The 17,762-nt window shown below is 38.1% G+C and overlaps 1 long non-coding RNA gene across 1 annotated transcript in view; it reads right to left on the reverse strand.

Annotated features, from left to right (window-relative positions):
• The window catches only part of LOC132374107 (uncharacterized), a 98,160-nt gene that overhangs the window by 49,861 nt on the left and 30,537 nt on the right, over nt 1-17,762 (reverse strand). The window contains exon 3 of the long non-coding RNA XR_009505587.1: nt 8,246-8,349. This is a non-coding gene — a long non-coding RNA (uncharacterized LOC132374107). The remainder of the gene's footprint in view (nt 1-8,245; nt 8,350-17,762) is intronic.

Raw genomic sequence — 17,762 nt, forward strand, 5'->3', positions numbered from 1 at the left:
AATTAGGAGTCTGGGATTAAAATATACACACTACTATATATAAAATAGATAACCAACAAAAACCTACTGTATAGCACAGGAAACTATACTCAATACCTTCTAATGGAAGAGAATGTAAAAAAAGAATACATACATTTATATATATGTGTATATATATGCATAACCAAATCACTTTGCTGTACACCTGAAACTAACACAACATTGTAAATCAACTATATTTCAATAAAATGTTTTAAAAAAAATTAGAAATGGGTAACAGATGAGTGGTTGCTGGGGTTAAGGAGAGTGTATGGCCCTTAAAAGGCAACATCAGGCATCCTTGTGGTGATGAAAATGTTTTGTATCCTGTCTCTGTCCATGTCACTCTCCTGGTTTGGACCATAGTTTGTAAAATGTTGCCATTTGGGGAAATCGGGTAAAGGGTACACAGGATCTCTCTGTATTATTTTTTACAACTGCACATGAATCTATTACCGCCAAATAAAACCTTCAATTAAAATATAATAAAAAAGAAAACTGACAGAAAAAAAATTGTGAAGCATTCATTTTAAAAACGTCTCTTGGGAATTCGCTGGTCATCCAGTGGTTAGGACTTGGCGCTTTCACTGCTGAGGGCCCGGGTTCAATCTCTGGTCAGGGAACTAAGATCCTGCAAGCCGTGCGGCATGGCCAAAAATAAATAAATTTTAAAAATTAAAAAAAAAAAAAACCGCCTCTTGATACCACTTCCCCTTCTGTACCACAATCCCATTTCTCTAGTCTCCTTCACAGAAAAACTCTTTATAAAAAAATAGTTTTCTTCTCTGCTTACTGACTGCAATTTCTCTCTTTCCATTTTCTCTGAAATGCACTCCAATCAAATGTCTGCCCACATGGTTTCACCAAAATAGCTCTTGCCAAGGTCATTTACAACACTACTAACGCCTATGGTCAAGCCTCAGTTCTCATCTTAACGTATAAACAATATTTGATACAACTGATCAGCTTTCTGCTCCTGGACACACTCTTTAGCCTTGCTTCCAGAATTTCTCATTTTCTTGGTTTTTCTCTTATGTCACTGGATGCTCTTTCTCTGTTTCCTTTTCTGGCTCTTCGTCTCTCCAATTTCCTAATGTTTTAGCATCCCAGGGCTCCGTCCTTGATCTTTCCATGGTCTGTCTATATTCACTCCCTAGGTACTCATCCAGCCTCATGGATGTAAATATCATCCATCTGCTGATGACTCTGAAATTTATATCCCCAGCCTGGACATCTCTCCAAAACTGCAGACTTGTATGTCCAATTGTTTCCCTAACATTTCCCTCCTCTCGTGTGTTAATAAATATCTCAAAGTATTGTGAATGAAACTAACTTCCTGACTTCCACTCAAAACCTGCTCCTTCTCAGTAGTCCCCATCTTGGTTTATAGCATCTTGATCCTTCTAGTTGCCCAGTCCCCAAGCTTGGACCATCCTAGACTCCTCTCTTTCTCTTCTGAGTGAAATAGGAGTCCTTGGAGGTGCTCAGCAGAGGCAGGACATGATGTTATAGATATAGATAACTTTAATTAGATGTAGTTTATACATCATATAATTCATTGTTTTATAGCATATTCAGAGAGTCATGCAACCATCACCGCAGGTAATTTTAGAACATTTTCATCACCTCAAAAAGAAACCCCTTCCCCTTTAGATAGCACTCCCCAATCTTCTCATCAACCCCCACCCCAGGTCTAAGTAACCACTAATTCACCTTCTGTCTCATACAGAGACATATATAATTTGCCTACTCCGGAAATTTCATATAAATGAAATTATATCTGTATTCTTTTGTGACTGTCTTCTTTCACTTAGCATAATGTTTTCAAGGTTTATCCATGTTGTAGCATGCAGTATCAGTACTTCATTCCTTTTTATGGCCAAATAATTTTCCATTGTATGGATTTACTACATTTTGTTTATCCATTCATCAGTTAATGGACTTTTGGGTTGTTTCCACTTTTTGACTGTTGTGAATAATGCTATGAACATTCATATATAAATTTTTATTTGGACACATATTTTCATTTCTCTTGGGTATATACCTAGGAATGGAATTGCTGGGTCAAATGGTAACTTTATATTTAACTTTTTATGGAACTGCCAGACTTTTCCAAAGTGGCTACACCATTTTACATACCCAACAGCAATGTATGAGGGTTCTTACTTCACATTCTTGCTAACACTTATTGTCTTATTTTTATTCTAGTCATGAGAGTGGGTGTGAAGTATTATCACACTGTGGTTTTGATATGCTTTTCCCTGATGACTAATGAGGTTGATCATCTTTTCATGCGCTTATGGCCATTTGTAAATCTCCTTTGGAGAAATATCTATTCAGAGCCTTTATCTATTTTTGTATTAGGTTATTTGTCTTTTTATTATTGAGTTGTAAGCATTCTTTATATAGGGTAGATTTGCAAATATTTTCTCCCATTCTGTGGATTGCCTTTTTACTTTTTTTTTTGTTGGTTTTTTTAACATCTTTATTGGAGTATAATTGCTTTACAATGGTGTGTTAGCTTCTGCTGTATAACAAAGTGAATCAGCCATACGTATACATACATCCCCATATCTCCTCCCTCTTGCATCTCCCTCCCTCCCACCCTCCCTATCCCACCCCTCTAGGTGGTCACAAAGCACCGAGCTGATCTCCCTGTGCTATGCGGCTGCTTCCCACTAGCTATCCATTTTACATTTGGTAGTGTATATATGTCCATGCCACTCTCTCACTTCGTCCCAGCTTACCCTTCCCTCTCCCCGTGTCCTCAAGTCCATTCTCTATGTCTGCGTCTTTATTCCTGTCCTGCCCCTAGGTTCTTCAGAACCATTTTTTTTCTTTTTTTAGATTCCATATATATGTGTTAGCATACGGTATTTGTTTTTCTCTTTCTGACTTACTTCACTCTGTATGACAGTCTCTAGGTCCATCCACCTCACTACAAATAACTCAATTTCGTTTCTTTCTATGGCTGAGTAATATTCCATTGTATATATGTGCCACATCTTCTTTATCCATTCATCTGTCGATGGACACTTAGGTTGCTTCCATGTCCTGGCGATTGTAAATAGTGTTGCAATGAACATTGTGGTACATGTCTCTTTTTGAATTATGGTTTTCTCAGGGTATATACCCAGTAGTGGGATTGCTGGGTCATATGGTAGTTCTATTTTTAGTTTTTTGAGGAACCTCCATACTGTTCTCCATAGTGGCTGTATCAATTTATATTCCCACCAACAGAGCAAGAAGGTTCCCTTTTCTCCACACCCTCTCCAGCATTTATTGTTTGTAGATTTTTTGATGATGGCCATTCTGACCGGTGTGAGATGATATCTCATTGTAGTTTTGATTTGCATTTCTCTAATGATTAGTGATGTTGAGCATCCTTTTATGTGTTTGTTGGGAATCTGTATTTGGAGAAATGTCTATTTAGGTCTTCTGCCCATTTTTGGATTGGGTTGTTTGTTTTTTTGATATTGAGCTGCATGAGCTGCTTGTATATTTTGGAGATTAATCCTTTGTCAGTTGCTTCATTTGCAAATATTTTCTCCCATTCTGTGGGTTGTTTTTTTGCTTTTTCGATAGTGTCTTTTGAAGCACAAAAGTTGTGTGTTTTTTATGCTAACACATATATATGTAATCTAAAAAAAAAATGGTTCTGAAGAACATAGGGGCAGGACAAGAATAAAGAGGCAGATGATGAGAATGGACTTGAGGACACAGGGAGGAGGAAGGGTAAGCTGGGATGAAGTGAGAGAGTGGCATGGACATATATACACTACCAAATGTAAAATAGCTAGTGGGAAGCAGCCGCATAGCACAGGGAGATCAGCTCAGTGCTTTGTGACCACCTAGAGGGGTGAGATAGGGAGGGTGGGAGGGAGATGCAAGAGGGAGGAGATATGGGGATATATGTATATGTATAGCTGATTCACTTTGTTATATAGCAGAAATTAACACACCATTGTAAAGCAATTATACTCCAATAAAGATGTTAAAATAAATAAATAAATAAAATTAAAAGGCAAAGTTAACTTTAAAATATATCTTTATCATTCTTAATAAAGGGCTTTTACCCTTACAAGAAAAAAGTTGTGTTTTTTTTTTTTTTTTGATGAATTCCAATTGATCTTTTCTTTCATTGTTTGTGCTTTTGGTGTCATAACAAAGAATCCATTGCCTAATGCAAGGTCATGAAGATGTACACCTATGTTTTCTTTCAAGAGTTTACAATTTTGGCTTTTATATTTAGGTCTTTGATCTATTTTGATTTAATTTTTGTACATGGTGTGAGGTAGGAGATCCAGCTTCATCCTTTTATATGAGGCTATTTGGTTGTCTCAATATCATCTGTTGAAAAGACTATTCTTTCCTCATTGAATGGTCTTGGCACCCTTGTCAAAAATCAATTAACTATAGAAACACAGATTTATTTATGAACTCTCAATTCTATTCTATTGATCTGTATGTATAACCTTACGTCAGTACCACATTGACTTGGTTATTGTTCCTCTGTAGTGAGTTTTGAAATAGAAAAGTGTGAGTCTTCCAACTTTTTCTTCGTTTTCAAGATTGTCTGGCTATTCTGGGTTTCTTGAGTTTCCATATGAATTTTAGGATCAGCTTTTCAATTTCTACAAAGAAGCCAGTTGGGATTCTAATAGGAACTGCAGTAAATCTATAGATCAATTTGGGGAGTATTGCTAGCTTAACAATATTCAGTCTTCTGATCTATGAACATGGGATGTTTTTCCATTTTTGTAGATCTTCTGTAATTTCTTTCAACAACATTTTGTAGATTTCAGGATATAAGTTTTGCACTTGCTTTGTTAAATCTATTCCTAAGAGTTTATTCGTGGTGATGCTATTATAAATGAAATCATTTTCTTAATTTCATTTTTGGATTGTTCGTTGCAAGTGTATAGAAATGCAATTGATTTTTATATATTGATTTCATATCCTGCAACCTCACTGAACTCATTAATTAGTTCTAATAGTTTTCTAAGGTTTCTTAGCATCTTCTATATACAAGATCATGGCATTCAGAAATAGAGATAGTTTTACTTCTTTGTTTCCAATCTCAATGCCTTTTATTTCACTTTCTTGCCTGATTTACATTTTAACAAATCCTTCTGGCTGCCTTGCTGAGAATACACCATACCAGGATCAAGAGTGGAGCAAGAGTCCAGGTAAGAAAAGACTGTGCCTTGGACCAGGTGGGAGCAGAAGAAAAGTCACAAAGTACTCCAGGGTGTTTCTCTTTTGTTCTTCTCTCCTTTATTTCTTCTTTGTCTTACTGGCCATTTGGTGATTTTTTTGCCTCAACCAACTGCAAAGCCAGTACCAACTTTTAAAAAATCCTCGTGTGGTAAAAAAAAAAAAAAAAAAAAAATTTCTACATGAAGGAAGCAGGCACCAGACGGGAGACTAAAGAAACCCATATCCTACAGGTCCCATTTCTGCAAGAACAGACCGTACAAGACTGACTGGACTGAAGGCCTATTTTTATGAGAAGAGAAAAGAGAAGTATCTGTCACCAGGTCTCAGAAATGCTGCAATCCTCAGCAACCAGCTAAAGATAACCCAGGCAAGGAAATCTGTGCCCAGACTTGGGGGCCCTCAGTGCTCTGGGTACACAGGATAATTCAGGCTTCTCCAGTGAGTGCGCATCCCACGCTATCAGATCCTTTGCCTTGGGGAAATTAGCTTAAACAGCCTTCCCCAGAAACTTACTTCTCTCTGTAGGTAGAAATACAGGAAAACTCCCCAGAAGTCCCCCTTACCCAGTCCCTCCAAGCGAGATACAATCTCTCCCTCCTGGTGAGCAGGACCCTAGTGTTCTATTGAATAACCTGAGCTGAGCCTTGGGTGAGATAAGGGAGGTACCTAGGGCACTCGTATGACTCTGGGAGTGAGGGCCTCCTTAAACTGTACATCCAAGGCCCTTCGCTTACCTCTCCCTAGTGCTAGCTCTGGTTCTAATCCCAGCTCTGCCACTGACAGGCCATGTAGACAAGGACAATCCCTTGTCTTCTCTGGGCCTCAGTTTATTCATCTGAGAAATCAAAGTGCTGGATTTAGATCAGTGTTTCCCCATAATGACCCCTGAACCCAAACTGATCCTTAATTTTCAGATTCACAAAACCTTTTCCAAAGTCCTCATTTCTTAAAATCTGTAAACCAATTTAAAAAACTGCCCTATGAGAGCTTAATGTATGACTATAGAATGTAACAGATATGTTCTCCATATGACCCAATTAGAGAAACTGGTTCATCTTTCCTCCAGCCCTGTAGGGGCCTCCCCAGGAACTATTGTAACTTTGTTCCCCACCCTAACCAAAGGTAATTGGACCAGAAGCAGACCCCAGACCCAAGATGAACCAATCTATAGTCTGGATGGAGACAAGCAGATTATCCCTCTCAAAACTTGGGCATCATAGAGACTCTATAGCTAATAATGGTGTGCAGCCCTGTGGTCAAGTCAGACAAACAGGCTGGTGGTCATGGGGCCCACATGCAAGAATAGGAAGCTGCTGAAAAGAAGAAGGCAGAGAGAAGCAGCAGAATGAATAAGTCCTGTGGCTCATGAGAGATGAGAAACTACTCGGCTTTTGAGAGATGGAGAGTGCCTTTGCTTCTTACTTTCCTGTATTGCTGCCAATGTGAAGCATGAACTATCCTTGCATTCTTGAGTGTGTCCTTACACAAACCACAGCCAAAGGAACTGTGAATATAGCAGAGGAAAGGACAGATTCTTCAACAATTATAATTAATTGCTATGCTTGGGAGAAAACAGATAGATTCTGCCTCATACTGTAAAGAAAAATTTCCAGAAGGAATTTTTAAAATGATGTTTAAAAAGAGAACTTTAAAAAATGTATATTCCTTCCTTCCTAAATAAGTTAGTTTTCTCTTCCTTTCCCTTCCCTCTTCTTTCCTCCCCATCCCTTTCCTCTACTTCTCTTGGGGATGGTAGTGGCCACAAAGGTAGCAGCAGAGGGGTCTGGGAGCCAAGGAGGTGACCAACGTGGTAGAGAAATTACTTACAGACAGAGAGATTGAGTACATAAATAACCATATTGAAGACAATGAAAGAAGGTTTTCTTGTTCACAGAGAAGGAAGTTACATACAAGGAAAGGGGAAAGGCTAAAAATAACCCTGACATATTGAAGGAATTGGAGGTACCAGTGCAAATTCATGGGCCTTTAAAACATAAATAGATAGATATAGAAATAGTTATAGTAGTATGTAGGGTACACACACACATGCACACGTTTACATGCATATATGTTCCACCTCTGTACATGAGAAGGACTACAATTGATGAACCCCAGAAGCAGTAAGCAACCAAATACCCAGATTTTAGTTTCCAAATATCATTCTCCACTCCAGAACTCCTTGGAGAAATAGCGAATTGCAAGGCTGAGGCAGGGAAATTACAAGATAAGCCTGGAACATTTTCTTGTGCCAGAAAGTAAAGAATTGCTCAAAAAATTATGGGGGCAAAGCTAAAGTTCAAAGGGGCCAATTTTGGTTTTTTTAAATTTTTTTTTGAAGTATGGTTGATTTACAATGATTCAGGTGAACAGCAAAGTGATTCAGTTATATATATATATATATATATATATATATATATATATATATATATATATTCAGGTTCTTCTTCATTATAGATTTTTATAAGATATTGAATATAGTTCCCTGTGCTATACAGTAGGTTCTTGTTGTTTATCTATTTTATATATAGTAGTGTGTATCTATTAATCCCAAATTCCCAATTTATCCCTTCCTCCCCCACAGGAGCCAATTTTGATGAGGCTCTCCTGCTAGCCAAATCTGGAATTATTTGATATAAAAATAAATAATGATAATAATGGATTAAATCCATTGAATAAAATAGTATTCCATGGGCCTACACTGATATAAATAAATGATAGAAAAAAGACATCTCTTCCTTATAGTAGAATGACAACTAATAAACGTAGCAGGAGTGATGGTAACAGAAAATGGCCATTTGGTAACCACTATAATGGTAGTTAATTTAGGCAAGAATCATCAATGTCTAATAAATCAAATGAATAGAGATTTAATGAAATGTAGGATATTGGCATAGTTTGAGAGTATCTTCCCATAAAATACTTATCAATTACAAAAAGGGAAATAATGACTTAACGTGGAGAAACCAGGCAGACACTGAACTGACCAAGTGATCAAGATTAACATTACCAGCAGTAGAACTGGTCAACGTCACGAGCCTCCTGATGCGATGCAGTGAGAAGACAGCATCACTTCTGTATATTCCTTCCAAGAATGCATGTCTGAGTCCCATCCTGAGGAAACATTTATGAAACCAGGCTGAGCTTTAGCCTACAGAATGAAAATCCTGTACTCCTTCAAACTATTAAGGTTGTGAAGACAGGGAGAGACTAAGGATCTGTTCCAGATTGAAAGAGGCTAAAGAGATGTGATTATTAAGTGCAAAGTGTGATCCTGGACCAAACAGGAAAGAGACCTTGTTGGGATAATTGGTGAAATCTGAACAGAATCTTTGGATTGGATGTCAGTGTTATACCAATGCTGATTTCTGATTTCCTGATTTGGAGGGTTGTATGCCAGTTATGTCGAAGAGTGTCCTTGGTTTGGGAAGATACACAGTGAAGATTTTGGGAGTTTGGGGCATCATGTTGTAAATATATAATTTATATATTTTTTATATTTTGTATTTTAAACAATACATAAGCAAATTTTATGTATTTTACTTATTTATTGATTATCATTGGTATCCCCAGAGAGAGATTCTGCAATTTTATCTCTCAGTCCTACTATTGATTTTTTTTCAATTTAACTAATATTTATAATTTCCTAGAATTCTTTCTTGCAACTTTTTCCATAACCATCTGTTCTTGTTTTACCAACAAAATATGCTCTCAATCCTTCCTTCAGTGCTGGACATTGCCAGTTGAGCATTCCCTGGGTGCCTCAACATCAGCCTGCTCAAAATCAACTCTCTATCTTTGTCCACAAGCTTATGGACCCTGCAGTCTTGTAGGCCACTGAAAGCAATAGCTTTTCTGAATAGTATGGGGAGCCACTGAAGGGTTCTGAGCAGAGAAGTGACATGATAAAATTTGCCTTTCAAAAGGATCACCCTAGATCCATTGAGAATAGACTGTAGGGAGGCCATGGAAGAAACAGCCCAGGTAGAAGTACAGTGAAAAACTACCCTGGTTTGCCCCAGGGTTGGGGGATTTCCTGAGACAGGACTTTCAGCGCAAAAACAGAAAACCGAAAACTGGAAAAGTACCAAGCAAACTGGATATTCTAGTTAGGAGATTATTCCAGAAGGTGCAGGTGTGAAATGATTTTAGCATGAGCCAGGAGGAGGTGATTATCAGATGTCATATTCTGGATATGTAATGGGTATATAATATAGCAATAGAATGTATGAGATGTGTCACGTGAGGAAAAGAGGATTCTCATGTCCTTGGAGTACTAGGAGGGGGGCCTGAATTATTATTTACTGGGGGAGGAGGGGGACTGCCAGAGGAGACATTTAGAGGGGGGATGGGAATCAGGAGCTCAATTTTGGACTTGCTAAACATGAGGTGTCTATTTGACATCCAAAAGAAGATGTTAGATAGGCATTTTTTTTTCTAAGATTTTTTTTTATGTGGACCATTTTTAAAGTCTTTATTGAATTTGTTACAATATTGCTTCTGTTTTATGTTTTCAATTTTTTGGCCCCGAGGCATGTGGGATCTTAGTTCCCCAACCAGGGGTGGAACCTGCACCCCCTGCACTGGAAGGCGAAGTCGTAACTACTGGACTGCCAGGGAAGACCCTAGATAAGCATTTAAATAGAAGATCAGAGGAGAGAAGTTAGGGATGTAGATATTGTATATTGTATGTAGATGGCCTCTAAAAAGATAAAAGAAGTTCATGAAGAGCGTAGATTAAAGAGAAGAGGTTCAAGGACTGAGTCCTGGAGACAAGATTTGTTTCGGTAGAATGATGGGGGCAAAATCTTGATAAAGAGAGAATGGGAGATGACAAGTGTAGACAAGATTTTCAACAAGTTTACCTGCAAAGCGAGGAAGAAAGGCAGTAGCCAGAGGCAGAAGCAGAGGATTGTTTGTTGTTGTTGTTGTTGTTGTTGTTTTGACAAATACTTTTTTTTGGCCACGCCACACGCATGTGGGATCTTAGTTCCCCCATCAGGGATTGAACCTGCACCCCCCGCATTGGAAGCATGGTGTCTTAACCACTGGACCACCAGGGAAGTCCCTGTTTGTTGTTTTTTAAGATATGAAAAATAAGAGCGTGTTTGCATGCTGCTGGGAGTGATACAGTGCTGGGGGCGCTGATGCAGAAGAGAGGAGAGAGAGTGGTGAAGCTACTTCTTAAGGTGGAGAGAGGGGATGGGATCTAGGGTTTAGGGGAAGAAGCTGGGTTTAGCTAAGAGTAGGGACAATTACTCCATATATAATATGAAGGAAGATAGAGTACCTGGGCAACGGATCAGGTAATTGAGTAGATCGAGTGGTGGGAACTTATGAGAATTCTCATCTAAATCTTCTAATACTCAGGGAAGTCAAGGTAATCAGCTGAGGGTGAGGTTGGGGGAGGCCACACTGGAGGTCCAAAAAGAGAGGTAAAGATATAAAATCATTATCTAGGGGAGGAAGGGCGTGAGTGGAAGAGAGAAAAGAAGGATGATTACTGACCAGCACTCACTTGGGGTTTCAATATTCACATGGATTTAGAGGAGGCAGTCAGCACTTTCAGTTCCCTGAATTATATCTGGTGTGTTTTTTTTTTTTTTTCCTGTTTGTTCATCTTGGTCCTTCTTAATTTTGCTGTTGCTTTTGCAGGAACGTCTGGTGGCTAGTTGTTGCCCATTCATACTTGAAATGAGGGGCTGGGTTAATTAATATAGGTGACTGAAGACACATTCTTCCAACAGTAAGCACCCTGCAGCGCTGACTTGACTAAATGGAAAAAGGTCCAGAAGCAGACACTTCTCTTGGTCAAGTTTCAGAACCAGGAATGAAGAGGTTTTGGTATGAAAAAATAAATGGTAAAAGCAGTCAAAGTTGTCACTTTCAAAGGAGAGAGTATCGGAAGGTCATCAGCAACCCCCGGGGCTAGAAGACAAAAACCAAGCCTTCAAAGTTCTAGAATTCCAGACCCTGCCAATTACCAATGCAAGAGGGTGGAATAAACACACCCTTCATTGTATCAATACTTATAATGTATTCCCACAAAATAAGGGAATAAATGGAGAAGGTTCTTGGACAGAGGTTTACCTTTTTTTTTTTTCCTTGGCCCTGCCATGAGGCTTGTGGGGTCTCAGTTCCCTGACCAGGAACTGAACCCAGGCCACAGCAGTGAAAGCCTGGAATCCTAACCACTAGGCCACCAGGGAACTCCCATAAGGCTTACTTTTAATTACTCCTAGTTGCACACCTTTCCTTAGGTTTGAATGTCTTTACTTTGTGCATTTATTAGTTTTATAACCCTTTTTGTATAAACAAGGGCTTACTGTTTACCTCTCAGATCATCAAACTTCTAAACACTACAGCTTCTCCCCTTTCTTTTCCCACATGGCTTGAAGTATTGGAAAAATAGGTATGCTTACTTCCTTATTCATTTTTCACACCAAACCTCTTCCTTTTTCATATTATCAGAAGTATTTAGATTTAACTATAAATAACCAGTTTCATTGTTCATCATTGCTCCATACATAAATGTCTCTTTATTACAGAAGCTTGCCTCATTTTAATTTATTTTTCTTTGGGCTGAATTATATGGTATAATTTCTAAAGTTACACATTTTCTTCATCCTATCTCTAAAACACTTAGCTGATTTCTATTACTAATTTAAAAGAGGGTGTATATCCTGGCTGTTTAGTAGAATTCATAGAAATGCACACCCCAGGAACTAAATGTAACCGGCAATATCGAATTCCATGAGCTACACTCCATGGGAGCACTAATCTTAACTATAACCATAAATGTCCTAGCATGGAATACTTAACACTGAAGGCTAAACCCTAATCGTATCCCAACTCTAATCCTAGACTAAATAAAACAAAGCACTACAACTCACCCTAATCCCAATACCCTACCCTAACCTAAATCTCAACCTCAACCTTAATCCCAATGCTGTACTTTTATTTATTTATTTATTTTTAACATTTATATTAACATATTTCCATACATATTTCCATACAAATACAAATATAAGATTTTTAGAAATTTCATGTAATGTCTGAAACATTTATATTAACATATTTCCATGCAAATAACCCAATGAAAGTTTAGTATTAGTTGTTTTGTTTGTTTTTTTATACTGCAGGTTCTTATTAGGCATCAATTTTATACACATCAGTGTATACATGTCAATCCCAATCGCCCAATTCAGCACACCACCATCCCCACCCCACCGCAGTTTCCCCCCTTGGTGTCCATATGTCCATTCTCTACATCTGTGTCTCAACTTCTGCCCTGCAAACTGGCTCATCTGTACCATTTTTCTAGGTTCCACATACATGCATTAATATACGATATTTGTTTTTCTCTTTCTGACTTACTTCACTCTGTATGACAGTCTCTAGATCCATCCACGTCTCAACGAATGACTCAATTTCGTTCCTTTTTATGGCTGAGTAATATTCCATTGTATATATATACTACAACTTCTTTATCCATTCGTCTGTTGATGGGCATTTAGGTTGCTTCCATGACCTGGCTATTGTAAATAGTGCCGCAATGAACATTCGGGTGCATGTGTCTTTTTGAATTACGGTTTTTCTCTGGGTATATGCCCAGTAGTGGGATTGCTGGGTCATATGGTAATTCTATTTTTAGTTTTTTAAGGAACCTCCATATTGTTCTCCATAGTGGCTGTATCAATTTACATTCCCACCAACAGTGCAAGAGGTTTCCCTTTTCTCCACACCCTCTCCAGCATTTGTTGTTTGTAGATTTTCTGATGATGCCCATTCTAACAGGAGTGAGGTGATACCTCATTGTAGTTTTGATTTGCATTTCTCTAATAATTAGTGATGTTGAGCATCTTTTCATGTGCTTCGTGGCCGTCTGTATGTCTTCTTCGGAGAAATGTCTACTTAGGTCTTCTGCCCATTTTTGGATTGGGGTGTTTGTTTCTTTAATATTGAGCTGAACGAGCTGTTTATATATTTTGGAGATTAATCCTTTGTCCGTTGATTCATTTGCAAATATTTTCTCCCATTCTGAGGGTTGTCTTTTCATCTTGTTTATGGTTTCCTTTGCTGTGCAAAAGCTTTGAAGTTTCACTAGGTCCCACTTGTTTATTTTTGTTTTTATTTCCATTACTCTAGGAGGTGGATCAAAAAAGATCTTGCTGTGATTTATGTCAAAGAGTGTTCTTCCTATGTTTTCCTCTAAGAGTTTTATAGTGTCCAGTCTTATATTTAGGTCTCTAATCCATTTTGAGTTTATTTTTGTGTATGGTGTTAGGGAGTATTCTAATTTCATTCTTTTACATGTAGCTGTCCAGTTTTCCCAGCACCACTTATTGAAGAGACTGTCTTTTCTCCATTGTATATCTTTGCCTCCTTTGTCATAGATTAGTTGACCATAGGTGCGTGGGTTCATCTCTGGGCTTTCTATCTTGTTCCATTGATCTATGTTTCTGTTTTTGTGCCAGTACCATATTGTCTTGATTACTGTAGCTTTGTAGTATAGTCTGAAGTCAGGGAGTCTGATTCCTCCAGCTCCATTTTTTTGCCTCAAGACAGCTTTGGCTATTCGGGGTCTTTTGTGTCTCCATACAAATTTTAAGATGATTTGTTCTAGCTCCGTAAAAAATGCCATTGGTAATTTGATAGGGATTGCATTGAATCTGTAGATTGCTTTGGGTAGTATACTCATTTTCACAATGTTGATTCTTCCAATCCAAGAACATGGTATATCTCTCCACCTGTTGGTATCATCTTTAATTTCTTTCATCAGTGTCTTATAGTTTTCTGCATACAGGTCTTTTGTCTCCCTAGGTAGGTTTATTCCTAGGTATTTTATTCTTTTTGTTGCAATGGTAAATGGGAGTGTTTCCATAATTTCTCTTTCAGATTTTTCATCATTAGTGTATAGGAATGCAAGAGATTTCTGTGCATTAATTTTGTATCCTGCAACTTTACCATATTCATTAATTAGCTCTAGCAGTTTTCTGGTGGCAGTTTTAGGATTCTCTATGTATAGTATCATGTCATCTGCAAACAGTGACAGTTTTACTTCTTCTTTTCCAATTTGTATTCCTTTTATTTCTTTTTCTTCTCTGATTGCCATGGCTAGGACTTCCAGAACTATGTTGAATAATAGTGGTGAGAGTGGACATCCTTGTCTCGTTCCTGATCTTAGAGGAAATGCTTTCAGTTTTTCACCATTGAGAATGATGTTTGCTGTGGGTTTGTCATATATGGCCTTTATTATGTTGAGGTAGGTTCCCTCTATGCCCACTTTCTGGAGAGTTTTTATCAGAAATGGGTGTTGAATTTTGTCAAAAGCTTTTTCTGCATCTATTGAGATGATCATATGGTTTTTATTCTTCAATTTGTTATTATGGTGTATCACATTGATTGATTTGCGTATATTGAAGAATCCTTGCATCCCTGGGATTAATCCCACTTGATCATGGTGTATGATCCTTTTAATGTGTTGTTGGATTCTGTATGCTAGTATTTTGTTGAGGATTTTTGCATCTATATTCATCAGTGATATTGGTCTGTAATTTTCTTTTTTTGTAGTGTCTTTGTCTGGTTTTGGTATCAGGGTGATGGTGGCCTCATAGAATGAGTTTGGGAGTGTTCCTTCCTCTGCAATCTTTTGGAAGAGTTTGAGAAGGATGGGTGTTAGCTCTTCTCTAAATGTTTGATAGAATTCACCTGTGAAGCCATCTGGTCCTGGACTTTTGTTTGTTGGAAGATTTTTAATCACAGTTTCAATTTCATTACTTGTGATTGGTCTGTTCATATTTTCTGTTTCTTCCTGGTTCAGTCTTGGAAGGTTATACCTTTCTAAGAATTTGTCCATTTCTTCCAGGTTGTCCATTTTATTGGCATAAAGTTGCTTGTAGTAGTCTCTTAGGATGCTTTGTATTTCTGCGGTGTCTGTTGTAACTTCTCCTTTTTCATTTCTGATTTTATTGATTTGAGTCCTCTCCCTCTTTTTCTTGATGAGTCTGGCTAATGGCTTATCAATTTTGTTTATCTTCTCAAAGAACCAACTTTTAGTTTTATTGATCTTTGCTATTGTTTTCTTTGTTTCTATTTCATTTATTTCTGCTCTGATCTTTATGATTTCTTTCCTTCTGCTAACTTTGGGTTTTGTTTGTTCTTCTTTCTCTAGTTTCTTTAGGTGTAAGGTTAGATTGTTTACTTGAGATTTTTCTTGTTTCTTTAGGTAGGCTTGTATAGCTATAAACTTCCCTCTTAGAACTGCTTTTGCTGCATCCCATAGGTTTTGGGTCGTCGTGTTTTCATTGTCATTTGTCTCTAGGTATTTTTTGATTTCCTCTTTGATTTCTTCAGTGATCTCTTGGTTATTTAGTAACGTATTGTTTAGCCTCCATGTGTTTGTCTTTTTTACATTTTTTTCCCTGTAATTCATTTCTAATCTCATAGCGTTTTGGTCAGAAAAGATGCTTGATATGATTTCAATTTTCTTAAATTTACTGAGGCTTGATTTGTGACCCAAGATGTGATCTATCCTGGAGAATGTTCCGTGCGCACTTGAGAAGAACGTGTAATCTGCTGTTTTTGGATGGAATGTCCTATATATATCAATTAAATCTATCTGGTCTATTGTGTCATTTAAAGCTTCTGTTTCCTTATTTTCATTTTGGATGATCTGTCCATTGGTGTAAGTGAGGTGTTAAAGTCCCCCACTATTATTGTGTTACTGTCGATTTCCTCTTTTATAGTTGTTAGCAGTTGCCTTATGTATTGAGGTGCTCCTATGTTGGGTGCATATATATTTATAATTGTTATATCTTCTTCTTGGATTGATCCCTGGATCATTATGTAGTGTCCTTCCTTGTCTCTTGTAACATTCTTTATTTTAAAGTCTATATTATCTGATATGAGTATAGCTACTCCAGCTTTCTTTTGATTTCCATTTGCATGGAATATCTTTTCCCATCCCCTCACTTTCAGTCTGTATGTGTCCCTAGGTCTAAAGTGGGTCTCTTGTAGACAGCATATATATGGGTCTTGTTTTTGTATCCATTCAGCCAGTCTATGTCTTTTGGTTGGGGCATTTAATCCATTCACGTTTAAGGTAATTATCGATATGTATGTTCCTATGACCATTTTCTTAATTGTTTTGGGTTTGTTTTTGTAGGTCCTTTTCTTCTCTTGCGTTTCCCACTTAGAGAAGTTCCTTTAGCATTTGCTGTAGAGCTGGTTTGGTGGTGCTGAATTCTCTTAGCTTTTGCTTGTCTGTAAAGCTTTTGATTTCTCCATCAAATCTAAATGAGATCCTTGCCGGGTAGAGTAATCTTGGTTGTAGGTTCTTCCTTTTCATCACTTTAAGTATATCATGCCACTCCCTTCTGGCTTGCAGAGTTTCTGCTGAGAAATCAGCTGTTAACCTTATGGGAGTTCCCTTGTATGTTATCTGTCGTTTTTCCCTTGCTGCTTTCAATAACTTTTCTTTGTCTTTAATTTTTGCCACTTTGATTACTATGTGTCTCGGCCTGTTTCTCCTTGGGTTTATTCTGTATGGGACTATCTGCGCTTCCTGGACTTGGGTGGCTATTTCCTTTCCCATGTTAGGGAAGTTTTCGACTATAATCTCTTCAAATATTTTCTCTGGTCCTTTCTCTCTCTCTTCTCCTTCTGGGACCCCTATAATGCGAATGTTGTTGCATTTAATGTTGTCCCAGAGGTCTCTTAGGCTGTCTTCATTTCTTTTCATTCTTTTTTCTTTAGTCTGTTCCGCAGCAGTGAATTCCACCATTCTGTCTTCCAGGTCACTTATCCGTTCTTCTGCCTCAGTTATTGTGCTATTGATTCCTTCTAGTGTAGTTTTCATTTCAGTTATTGTATTGGTCATCTCTGTTTGTTTGTTCTTTAATTCTTCTAGGTCTTTGTTAATCATTTCTTGCATCTTCTCAATCTTTGCCTCCATTCTTATTCCGAGGTCCTGGATCATCTTCACTATCATTATTCTGAATTCTTTTTCTGGAAGGTTGCCTATCTCCACTTCATTTAGTTGTTTTTCTGGGGTTTTTTCTTGTTCCTTCATCTGGTACATAGCCCTCTGCCTTTTCATCTTCTCTATCTTTCTGTAACTGTGGTTTTTGGTCCACAGGCTGCAGGACTGTAGTTTTTCTTGCTTCTGCTGTCTGCCCTCTGGTGGTTGAGGCTATCTAAGAGGCTCGATGGGAGGCTCTGGTGGTGGGTAGAGCTGACTCCCAATGCTGTACTTTTAAAACAGGAGATTTTGGTACCTATGTAAAGTGGTTTATCAAAATAGTGAGTAGAGAAAGAATCTCCTTCCACTCTCCCCGTTGCCCACCCTGTTCCAGTCCCTGGCCTCCCACTGTCCCCTCACTTCCTTCAGGTCTTTACTCAGATGTCACCGTCCACAAAGTGTTTAGGACCAACTGCACAGTTAGGGAGAACAGTCCCCAAAGAGACCACCCTCACTTCTGACAACAACTGCAAGTTCAGGGGTCTCCCCCTAACCATCGTCAGGT

This window comes from Balaenoptera ricei, chromosome 11 (genome assembly GCF_028023285.1).
Source record: "Balaenoptera ricei isolate mBalRic1 chromosome 11, mBalRic1.hap2, whole genome shotgun sequence".
In the NCBI taxonomy this organism is placed as follows: domain Eukaryota; kingdom Metazoa; phylum Chordata; class Mammalia; order Artiodactyla; family Balaenopteridae; genus Balaenoptera; species Balaenoptera ricei.